Consider the following 12,785-nt stretch of genomic DNA (forward strand, 5'->3'; position numbering starts at 1 on the left):
TGGTTTAATAGTGAGCCCTGGGTTGGTTGCGTTCCCAAATGGAAAGTGGTTTTGCAATCGCGTAACAAACGTATACGGCTGATGATGAGGTGATAAGCCTTATCACATTTTGCCAAATGTGTCGAGATTATCTTTTCTTTTTTTTTTTGATGGATTATCGAAAATATTTCCGAAGGTTTTACGATATTTTTAAACGGTCAAGAATCATGTTTTTTTTTTTTTCATATTGCATATTTTTGTCTTAAAAAATATCATAAATTTTGTTGGTGACGTTTACGTTTTTATCTGCTATATATATTGAGAAAAAGTGTTTTTTTTTATATATATTTTTTGCTAGTTATTAGTTCATTTATTTCAACAAAGTTTTTTCGCAAAGAAAGCACCGGATTTATATTTTTAATTTCTAATGAGATATTGACTGTTGTTTTTTTGCCGTTTAAAAGCTTTTGTCGGTACGGGATTTCTGAAATCGCCACCGTCCATTGGTGTAAAAAAGTGGGGCTCCCCGTAAATTGTGCTCGGTGACGTCCTCGATCCTGGCTCAACATGGAGAAAGATAAACGGTGGTAGCGCCTTATTAGCAGCAGATGGTGATAACGCGTATCACCTGATCCAAAAATCAAAATCTAGCTTCTTTCCCGTGGTTTTTTAACGAAATGCATACTATTAAATAAAGTTAGAAAAGGGCACCCTCCCAATGTTGTCAGTATGGGTGCCCTGTATCGTTCGATACTTTTCGTATCGTCCAAAAATTGATACGATACTAACCTGAATCAGTTATTTTTTAATAAATATAAAAAATGCTTAAAATTTAATTTTTATTATTATTTTAATGTTTTTAACACTAGTCATGTTCTGATTGGCAATTTATTTTTTTTAATTATTTTTTAGCCCATTCTGAACGATTCACTTTAGATTCGATATCGGACGATTCAACTGAATCGTTTGGTCAAACAATTCAGGGCCGATACCGACACTGACAACACCCTCCTTACAAATGGGTCCATGCACGCACGCACGCGCGCACACACGCACACACACAGATCAACCGTGCTGAGTAAAGTACTGCCAGACATACGTAAGGTTGAACACGAGCCAGGTTCAAGCCGAGCTTGCGCTGGCTTGAACTCGGCTCATTAAAAAAGCCACAATCTTCAAGCTTGGTATGAGTTCAGCCCCAGCTTCAAAAGTGTCCGTTCGTGATCGGCTTGGGTCGAGCTGGAGCTGACTACTTTGTTAAAAAATAGTTAGATGAACAGAAGCGTGCTGGTATTAATCTCACAACTCCTCCGTGAAAGCCCACTGACTTAACCATTAGGTACGCCCCCTTTTCTATTTGTTTAATCAACAAAAATTAATATATACTAAATCTAAAGTGTTAATGTACTTATATGAACCGAGCTTAATGGGGCTAATCGAGTTTAACTGAGCTCGACTTGTTTATCTATACCGAGCTTGAACCACATTTCAAGCTCGGCTCATTTATTTTTTTGGACAAGTTTGAGCCGAGCTTAAACAGGTCTAACCTGAGCGGAGCTAGCTTGGCTCGTTGCACAGCCCTGTACACGAACATCATCATCACAAATTGACATCCATAAAAAGAAATAGTGTCTTGGTTAAGTTGTGATGTCCCTACTTAAACAGGTAAAGTTTTTGTTTTTGGATAATCAAAGGGAAAACCCCCCATAACTAAATGGGTAAAGTTTTAAACTATCTTTTTAAAGAAAAAAAATTTTGTACATGTTAATAGACATCTAATTTTTAAATGCGTTTCTTATGGTAGGATTTCTCTCCCTTCTCTCTAACGTTCCTATAAAATTTCTTTCCTAATTCCTCTATTTTTAATGTTCCCATAAAATTAAGTTTTTTTTTTATCCTTACTAGTTACACAACTATACCATTGGGTTTTGAACCTGCAACGTCCCAACACAAGGTAACGTACACTAGCTGCCCCTACCAGACAAGCGGGGCCCTCGTTAGTATGGATAGCTCGCCTAATCTCTCTCTCTCTCATGTCCCCCACAAATTCCATATAAATAGTTAATCTCTCTCTATGTTAAACACTTTCTAACCACAAATAATTTAATCAATGACATTAAAAAACTATAGGACGTTCTTGGTTATTTTACAAAAAGTTGCGAGGGTATATTTTATAAAAACAAAAAACCTAAATCATTTACTTAATGTCATTCAACTCACCACAAGAGCTCCACACATCTCGTCGGGCGACTTGTGAATTGATAGGACATCACAAAGTCAAAACCCATGGGTGGCATCCCTTGCAGCGAGGTAGAAACAGGGTGTACTCAGAGTCGGACCTGTCAAGAGGCCAATGAGACTTGGTCCTCAGGGCCCCTGGGCCAAAAAAAAATTTAGGGGCTCATTTTTAATAGGGATTCCATTTTTAATGGAAAAAAAAAACAGCAAAAAAAAATTTAGGGGCTCCAAAAAAATTTGAGGTGCTGCCCTCGAACTCCTACTATTAGTAGAGGCTCAAAAAATTACGAGGCGCTGCTCCCAAACTCCTACTATTAATAGGAGACCTATTTTTAGGGAGCCCATTTTTAATACGAGGCCCTGCTCCATTAACTCCTACTATTAATTGGAGGCCCATTTTTGCTCCATTAACTCCTACTATTAATTGGAGGCCCATTTTTGCCCCTCGCCTTAGGCCCATAAAACACAGGTACGGCCCTGGTTGTACTCCAGGGTGGGTAAGGGGGACCTCAAGGGTGATTTTTGGGGTGTGTTTCTCCTAGATTATCCAATTAAAAAAAAAAAACTAACTGTTGTCATTTAAAAAAAAGTAAAAAACCGGCCTGGTTCTCCAAATTGATATAGAGCAAAAAAATGGTAAAGATGTACATCGTGCAATAGCTTCTAAATATTTATGTTACTATTAGTCTCTAATGTCTACCAGCAATATACAGTTATAAAATATCAGAAACTAGTAATGTTATAGTATAACTATTAATTACATATATATATATATATATATATATATATATATATATATATATATATATATATATATATATATATATATTCTATATAGTACGTGGATATTCGAAAATTACGTAGTGCGTGTCAGTTCCGGTGCTTAAAATATTATGTGGTACTGTATATGCAGAAAAAATTATCATGACAGTGGTGATTTTTGTTTTTTAACTCAAAGAAGCCACACCTGGCGCAAGGACATGCATTCTTGGACTTAGGTGAGTATTTTTTGGGCTTAGGTAGGCTGAGTGAGATCAAGGTCTAGGTCAAAGTCAAATTCGAGTAGGTACTGTTTTCTTATAAGCTTTGGTAAAAAGTTTAGTATGCCCAAACAGGGCCACAAAAAAATCTTAAATTTTAAAAAATGATTCTGAACACCTTGGACTAGGGTTGGTAACGGGCTTAGCACCGATGGGCCAAGCTTACCCAGCCTGCCATAGGCCAGGTTTGAGTCATGATTTTAGGCCCAAGCCCATTAGGTATATACTAAGCCGAAACTCGGCCCATTACACACGTGGGCCGGGCCTGAGCCGGCCCACGGGCTATTGGGGTGACTCGATGAGCTTGAGTTATTTATTAATTTTTTAATAATATAAAAAATTTAAAAATTAACTATTATGTTAGTAACTTAGATAATTATTATTACTTACCTAATTAGTTGCTTGGGAACTTGCTATTTGTTAATTATTACTATTTACCAAATTAGTTGCACTAATTAAAAATTAGGTTTTCGTGTTGTATCATAAAAATAAAGATAAATAAATGGGTTTGAGCCGGATTGGACTCGGCCCACTTCACATTGGCCCGTTGGGCAGACCAATGGGTTGGGCCATGGGCTTCTCTTTAAACCCAAGCCTGTTATATAAAACCCAACTCGTTAGTAAACGGTCTGAGTCATTGATCGGGTCAGCTCAGTCAACGGCCCGGTCTATTAGCACGTCGGGCCGGCCTGATGGCCACCCCTACCTTGAACTAAGTTTGGATAAAATTTGGGAATTAGGCGCGATAGCAGGATAGAAGGATACAACTTAGACAAGTGACAATTTTTTTAAGGTTTATGCAGGCTGGTTGGGTTTTGGTTTAAGAAGATCAAGATTAAAAAATTAGTTTCTCATAATTGAGACACCAATAAATCATGAATTTTTGTGGGTTGAATCTAGATATCCTAAGATAGACTTAATCAAAATTTCAAAGCTAGAGGCAATACAGTTTGGGCTGGGCAACATTGCAAAGTCTGACAAAAACTGATTATGTCAGAAATCTGGTTTTGGGTAGAATTGGATTTAGGTGAGGTTTCAACTTGAAATTGGCTAAAAGATATTTTTAACGACTTTCAAAGGTTTATCTAAGTCAATGAGGGCCTGCTACAATGTTGGTTCAGCTAAGAAAGGTTTGGGTTTCATGAGTTCGGCTTGAGATGGTCAAAACCACTATAATGTTGGAGTTGACCACTTTGAAAATGACGTGGCCTTGGCCGCATCTTGGTACACTAGGTGAATCAGATCCACTAAGGATCTAAGCACCCACTTGAGAGAAGGGACTAGCCAAGAGAGAGAGAGAGAGAGAGGCGAGTCAAGAGGGTGAATCGTGAACGAGAGAGAGAGTCAAGTTTAAATTCATTTCACATACTAAGGCTAAAAAACAAAGGCCTATCTCTCATATTGTAATTTGTGAATTAGGCGCGATAGCAGGATAGAAGGATACAACTTAGACAAGTGACAATTTTTTTAAGGTTTATGCAGGCTGGTTGGGTTTTGGTTTAAGAAGATCAAGATTAAAAAATTAGTTTCTCATAATTGAGACACCAATAAATCATGAATTTTTGTGGGTTGAATCTAGATATCCTAAGATAGACTTAATCAAAATTTCAAAGCTAGAGGCAATACAGTTTGGGCTGGGCAACATTGCAAAGTCTGACAAAAACTGATTATGTCAGAAATCTGGTTTTGGGTAGAATTGGATTTAGGTGAGGTTTCAACTTGAAATTGGCTAAAAGATATTTTTAACGACTTTCAAAGGTTTATCTAAGTCAATGAGGGCCTGCTACAATGTTGGTTCAGCTAAGAAAGGTTTGGGTTTCATGAGTTCGGCTTGAGATGGTCAAAACCACTATAATGTTGGAGTTGACCACTTTGAAAATGACGTGGCCTTGGCCGCATCTTGGTACACTAGGTGAATCAGATCCACTAAGGATCTAAGCACCCACTTGAGAGAAGGGACTAGCCAAGAGAGAGAGAGAGAGAGGCGAGTCAAGAGGGTGAATCGTGAACGAGAGAGAGAGTCAAGTTTAAATTCATTTCACATACTAAGGCTAAAAAACAAAGGCCTATATATAGGCCAAGGAAGGGCTCTTAAAGCCTACACAAATTACAATATGAAATAAATAGAAAAAATCTTAATTTTAGATAAATTCTTGAGAGTTTAGACTAGCTTTGGGTAAGCCTACTTGGACCAACCCTAAAATAGAGTCTTTCACTCTAAAAATAGGTCTCTCACTTGGACTACCCTTGACTACTCTTAGACAAGACTTTCAAGAGGGCTACACGACTTTCTTGGAGCATTTAGGGCTACTTGGGGTGCTAAAAAGGTGGGTCTCACTTGAGCTTCCTTAACTATTTTCAAAGGAGTGTCCCACACGTGAGTCTCACTTGAGTCAAAGCTGGGATGATGATGTAACATCCTAGGTGTAATGCTCCAAGATTTTTAAGTACTTATAAAACATGAAAAAAATTAAAACTTTTTTTTTATTAAAATAATCATCAATAAAAACATTTTTAACTTTGGTTTAAAACCTCAGATGGGTTACATTCCACACAAAAATGATTATACTGAATTTAAATGTAGATAACATAATTTATTTAAAATACTTCAATTCCAAAATAACAGAGTATTATATGCAGTCGTACTGATCTGGACATATAGGAGTAACTTGAGTTTGTATGCAGTTGGACTGATCTGATCAAGAATTTGGTGTAACCCATAGTAGCTGGGAGTGGTGCTTTTTAGATCTTCTTTTGAGTCATACCCAGTATGCAATTTGAAACTCTTTATCCTTTCAGTTTTTATCATGGAGTTGATACATTCTATTCTCATCCTTTACCAAATTATCCTTTAGGAGATAAAGGAGTTCATCTTTGGTGCTCAGCTGCCAGTGTACGTTAGGGGACTTGACACTTCTTTCTTCATAGGTCAAGAGTCTGGGAGAGGGCTGACCATATAGGGATTCATAAGAAGTTATTTGGGTTGAGGAGTGAAAGGAGGTGTTGTAGGACCATTTGGCGCAAAGAAGGTAGTTGGTCCATGACTAGGGTTTTTTGTTGGCAAAAAAATGAATGTAAGTATCTACGGTTCGACCATCAGTTTGGAGGTGATAGGCTGCATTGTATTTCATCTTAGTTCCTAAGAAGTTGAAGTATTCCTTCCAAAATTGATTAGTGTATAAGGAGTCTCGGTCACAAATAATGGACTTGGGCATCCTGTAGAGTTTTCCAATGTTTTGGTGAAAGGTTTTCACTATGGTTTGAGTAGAATACTTGGAGGGTAGGAACATAAAATATGAGAACTTGAAAAACCTATCAAACACTATATAAATAACTTTTCTTTTGTTGGAGGGAGGTATGCCTTCAGTGAAGACCATAGAGATATCAGACCAAGCACCATTTGGTATGTGTAAGGGGTGGAGGTAGCTAGCAGGTTTGATGGCTTCAAGTAAGGCACTCTCTAACAAACCTCATGACATGTTCCTTCATCTTGAGCCAATAAAATCCACGCTTGATCTGTTATTGGTTCTTGAAGACTCCTTCATTACCACCCAAGGGGGATGAATGGTAGTGGCGGAGGAGATTAGTGATGATCTCAACATCTTTGAGAAGGAAGAACCTTCCCTTATAAAAAATTGCTTCAGCCTTTACTCAGTGGTGGGGTGACCACTTGGATCCTCTTCTATAACCCTTTTTACTTTTGTATTTTCTAGTCGTTCTCTTGTATTTTAGAAGCCTTACTCTATAAGTTACAAGTCACCACAGATATGGCATTCAACCTTGCTTCTTTGCCTTCCCCATCGATAACTTTTCATATTTTTGTATGAATCTCTAAAGGGAGGCCTCTTGAGTAGCTCTAAATTTTTGAAAAGCCTATGACATTGCTTCCCTTTGGCCTATGGGACCTTACCTATGTCACTTCTTCGTCCTTTTTATAATGCATCATTATTTTTCAAAATTTCAATAAACTTTTTCTAGGGATCAGAGCCAACTTATTTTAACTACCCAAAATTTCCAACTTATAAAACTTATGAAAAAAAATTGTAGTCAATCATTTTTTAGAATTAAAAACGCTAGTTCATCAAAAATAGTGGTTTGCAAAGATCAAGTCAGTGAACCCTTGGCGGATTAAATGTGATATTTTCAACAAATGAATTGAGTCCTCAAATGTCTTGGATTTGGACCCTCATTTCCACATATCCATTAAAATCATGAAGATTTAAAATGAAACTTTATACCAAAACAAAGTTATACAAAAGTCCTTTTACAAAAAGTCAAAATGTGCTCAGAAGCGAACAATAGAGATAATGAATTCTTGATAACATCGTGTCATCGCATCATCACCTGCAACATTGGTCTGCTCATCACCTGAATCCCATAAAATGTGTTAAACTCATAAAAGGTTGGTAAGTACAATAATGTTAGACAAATAAAACAAAACTAATACAAGTATTTATCATTTTTTAAATATTAGATTGTATGCACATGAACAAACTATAAATTTGTATAAGTGGGATATCGTTTCTATTTTGAATAAGTAGTGTGTACATCATATCTTTGTTTTGATAATTATCTACTTGTGGATATTCATAGGATAAAATCGTAGAAATAATTGAGATCATTCAGGGGTTTATTACTTAATATAAATTGATAACCCGAATGTCTAGTTGAGTATGATACAAAGAGAACAATATTGTCACCGAATGAGAATTTCCTGGAGGCAAGAATAAATGGGGGATGCATCCTAACTTCTGTAGAAGTTGTAAAATCTACCACCTAAGATAATAATTCATGGCCTTGTCCCTTAACTCCGATGATCAGGGACGCCGAGTCATTGCCACTCGAGGAGTGTAGTTGTTAACAATATTGTCTAACAGAGTTTGTACCTCATATTCTCTCTCTTGATATAACTCTAAGATAAATGAGTGTGTTGGGTCTTTGTTTATCCAGTAACCCATTCATCATACTTTGGTCTTTTAAACTGAATTAAGTATCTTACTTGTGAAGGCGATCCAAATATTTGTATGTGATTTTCCTGTAATATTGTGCATTATCATACAACAAGGTTTGTTAAAAATCTCAATTCATTCATGGGCGTACTAGCATGTCTTGCATGTCTGATAGTATTATTGCGATGAGAATAAATCTGGTTTCTCAGAAAGAAAACCAACCAGAAAATCTAAAAATTTATGATTTCCTGAACTTCAGGTCAGGAGCATATTCGGGTCATTCTCAGATGAAAAAGAGGACTTGACGTAATTATGATCGAAGTCTACATAGTCAAAGTTTTGATTTGTCGATTCAAAGATAAGACTTAGTTGTGAATACCTAAGTCATGACAGTTCTATCTTATTTAAAGTTTCAACTAGGTAGGAATAGTGTTTCAAAGAACACACTGACATTTGAAGGATGTCTGATGTATACGGATGATGAATCTTCGATGCATGCGAGCGTAAAAGTCATATTTTATTTGCAGGATAGGCAGTGCATGTGAACGCCAAATATCTCGTGCATGCAAATATAAAATACTTATTTTATTTTGTGAAACGCCAGAGACATGCGAACTTAAAACCTCGCATGTGAGCCCTTTTAAAATTGAATTAAAGTAGAAGTATACAAAACTGTGACTTTAAATAAATACTTGCGTAATTTAAAGTAAGTAGGAGTACACAAAACAACACACTCTAAATAAATACGTACATAATTTAAATAGAGCAGGAGTATGCAAAAAGTGCATACTTTGAATATATATATATATATATATATATATATATATATATATATATATATATATTAATAATATTATATTTATGTTTTACGTAAATATAAATACATATATTAGAAATGTTTAATCGCCATCATTGCATGTTATTTTCTCTAACTCAGAGATAGTCTAAATGTTTGACGATTTCGAGTGTAGGTGCAAGTTTGTTCATGCCTCGGTATTTGTGTTGGAGGTACAAAGTCTCTTCAGTTGCATCGGTATGGTGCTCTCAAAATGTTTTTTATCGAACTGCATAAAGAACAAGGTTATAAAGTTATTTTCTGGCAAAAGAAGGCGATTATCACATCGTTAGGGTCGAATACAAACGTTGCTGGAGCTGATCGGACACCGTCGGGCTCAAAGTGGCTAACCCGAGTGACTCGGCTATCAAAACGACTAAGTTGGCTCAGATGCATTCGCAATCCGATGCACTACTTGGCTAGGAGTTATTTGAGCTAGGTTCATTCTAAAATAAAGACTTGAGCTTTGCTCAGTTACGGTGAATCGAGTCAGGTTCAATTTTGAGGAAATCGAGCTTGGCTTAGTTTATGAGGCAAACCCTAACACTGAGCCGAACTCGGTTTAGGAGGAAACTAAGCTGGGCTCGGTTTTAGCCGAGCTTAGCTCGGCTACGGAGCACAACGAGGCAACTGTGATCGAGCCAGGCTAGGTTGGACCTAACCGAGCTAAGCTCAGTCCCCCCTTTAGAAGGAACTGAGATGGGATCGGTTTTAACCGAGTTAAACACAGTTGATCTGCCCGAGACGCCAATCAAAGATGAAAGGGAGGCACGACTCAAGTGGCGGCATTGTGGGGTGGGGTTTCAGTTCTATCGCACCCCAAGTGGTGCAGGTGGCTGGGCCACTTTCGGAGTGGCCAGCCATGACCATCATGGGCAGCTGAGGTAGCAAGAAGAGGGGAAGACAACGGTGGGTTGCTGGTGGCGTCGGCCAGGTCCTCTGATTGGCCACCAACGAAGCAGCAGCAGATGCAGCTGCTGTTGGAAGCAGAGGAGGAGGAGAGCGAGAGAGAGAGAGAGAGAGAGAGAGAGAGAGAGAGAGAGAGAGAGCTGACCGATGGAGGGTTGGGGGAGACGGTGGCCAGGGGTGGCGACCTCCGGTAGTGGCTCGCCGATGAAGTGCAAAGGGAGAAAGAAAGATGGGGAACATCGAGAGAGAGAGAGAGAGTTTTTAAGGAAAAGCTTTGGGAAAGGGGAGTTAAATAAGAACAATAGGGAGAGGGGGAGGTCGGTTAAATGGATTGGATTTGGGTTGGATCCATACTTATTTAAGATAGAGAATCTAGGGCGCTTGGACTTGGGTTGGATCTAACCCAAGTCCAGCTTAGTGAAAAAGAGGAGAGAAAAATTGGTTTATGGGGTTGGATTGGATTGTGTCCATTTGGACCCAACTAAAATCTATTTATAACACACACACACACACACACACACACATATATATATATATATATATATATATATATATATATATATATATATATATAGAGAGAGAGAGAGAGAGAGAGGGTATGGTTCTATTCCAAAAACCTTATTTCTAGGTTTTAAGGATGGATTGAGATTGGATTGGATCCAATTCCAATTTCAAGCTCTAGGTTTTAGTTCTTCATTGGTTTGGCTTCATTCGGACCCAAACCCTACATTATCTTATGCGAGACCCATTTTGGGTCTCGTTTGGATCTCGAATCCAAATACAAGTATTCATGTAGTTTGATATATATATATACATATAATTATGTTTTTGTATGTTTGAGAAACGATCCAAATTTCTGGATCTATTTTTGGACTTGTAATGTTTATTAATATGGATCTCATTTGGATCCAATTATGTTTTGAGATTGCATCCATCTAAAGGATCCAGTCTTATTTCTTACATTTTTTGAGTGATGTGGATCTCTTCAAAGATCCATCTTTGAATTATTCTGAACTCAGACCGGGTCCACTAAATGAATTTGAGTCCTTGTTATGAGGTTACTTAGATTCAGATCATACACTGAATCCAAATATGTTTAAATCCAAAAATTCAGTGGATCCTTCGCATTTTAAATATTCAATTGGAACTGGGTTTGAGCGGGGTTGATCCTTGTGGATCCCCCTCTCGAGCTCCATATCTGTAATGTGTTTGTATAAGCTAAATACTTTTTTAACATCTAAAATTTCATCAATTTATTCATGGTTGATCAGTTTCTCATAAAAATACTGAGAATAATCCTGTATCATTTCTAAAAACCCATAAAAGTTATGGACTTTACACTCATCCTTAGCACTACATCCACGCCTTTTGATGAGCAACACACAAAGATCCATATGAAATTTGGATCCTTAGATATCTGAATCCACGTTGGGGCACACACTCACACACTTGAGGTGATTGCCATCCCCAACCATCACACTGAACATGAGTTGCTCCTTCACATGACATCTAAGGGTTGGCACAAGATCTTCCCACATAAAATTATGGGTCGATCTAGTGTCGATTATCACCTCCATTTGTTGCTGGTACATCCTTCCTTTGACATGCATTGAGTATGGAATGGACACACCCACAAGTGCATGGAAGGAGTTATTAAGTCCTTGGTCTAATTCATCCTTTGTTTTTTCTAAATTTGGATCAATTTATCTTTACTTTCTTCTTCTTCGTTCTCACATACAATGTACATCTTAAGGGCCTTGCACTTGTGCCTTGGACTCTACTTTTCATCACAATTATAACGCAACCCCTTGCTGTGTTGATTCACCATTTGGGACTTGCTCACAAATTTGGTATTGACCTGGAATCCGAATTTGAGCTTGACACCCTCTTTCTTGACTTGGGTGCACATTCTCGACCTATCAGGGGGTCGAGTATGCCTCTTTATATAGCCGAATATTTCCAATCATTCCCCCAAAATCCGTGCCTTCATATAGCACTCTTTCAAAGTCTGCAGGTCAAGAGCCATAAAATCTACCCTAATCTGGTCTTTGAGTTCGCCCATGAATGCAATGACCAAGGCGAGTTTGGACCAATCACCACATATAGTGCTTAGATCCTCAAACTCCGCTTGGTATTATTGAATGAACCCTTTTTGTTTTAGACTTTTCATCTTCACATTATGGTCAACATATGGAGAGAGTTTGAACCTCTTCAAGAATTCTCTTTCAAACTCTATCCAAGTGGGAGCTTTTTTGGCGTTGTTCACACCAACAGTACCACCTAAGTGCTTCACTTTCGAGGTGAGCAATAATGTAACCTATCCTACTTTTGTGGGATATTGCTTGATTTACATGTCTTGTACATCCAATCATGAGGGCATTTCTCCGAAAAAATAGGAAAACTTTTTTTTAAGAGAGCAAGGGAGAAAGGCATGGAAGTGATTGGTTTTTGTTCCGGTTCTGCGATCCTCTCGGTGCTGCCCAAGAATTGACTTGTGCACATCCTCTTCATGATCATCTTGCTCCTCATGCAACTCGCCACCATCTCTGATGTTGAATTGTAGGTGCTGAGTGGTAGATTGTACAGCTGTTCTTGATCACATTGTAGCTGAGCTTTAATTGTGGAGGGGCTGTTACCTTTCGCTTGGTGGCTAGGTCACACAAATTAGGTATGTTCTCAGAGCTATACCCCTTTATTTCATGCTATATAGTAATCAAAGGTTTTGTTCTATACTTTTTTGGCTCACTAAATCAAAATTTTCTTTTAAAAAATGATTTAAGAGTGATCCCTAGCATTCTGACTATACTGAACACATCTACGAGGTCCGGTTGAGTC

Source organism: Nuphar pumila, chromosome 4 (genome assembly GCF_984573655.1).
Source record: "Nuphar pumila chromosome 4, dmNupPumi1.hap1.1, whole genome shotgun sequence".
NCBI classification, from domain to species: domain Eukaryota; kingdom Viridiplantae; phylum Streptophyta; class Magnoliopsida; order Nymphaeales; family Nymphaeaceae; genus Nuphar; species Nuphar pumila.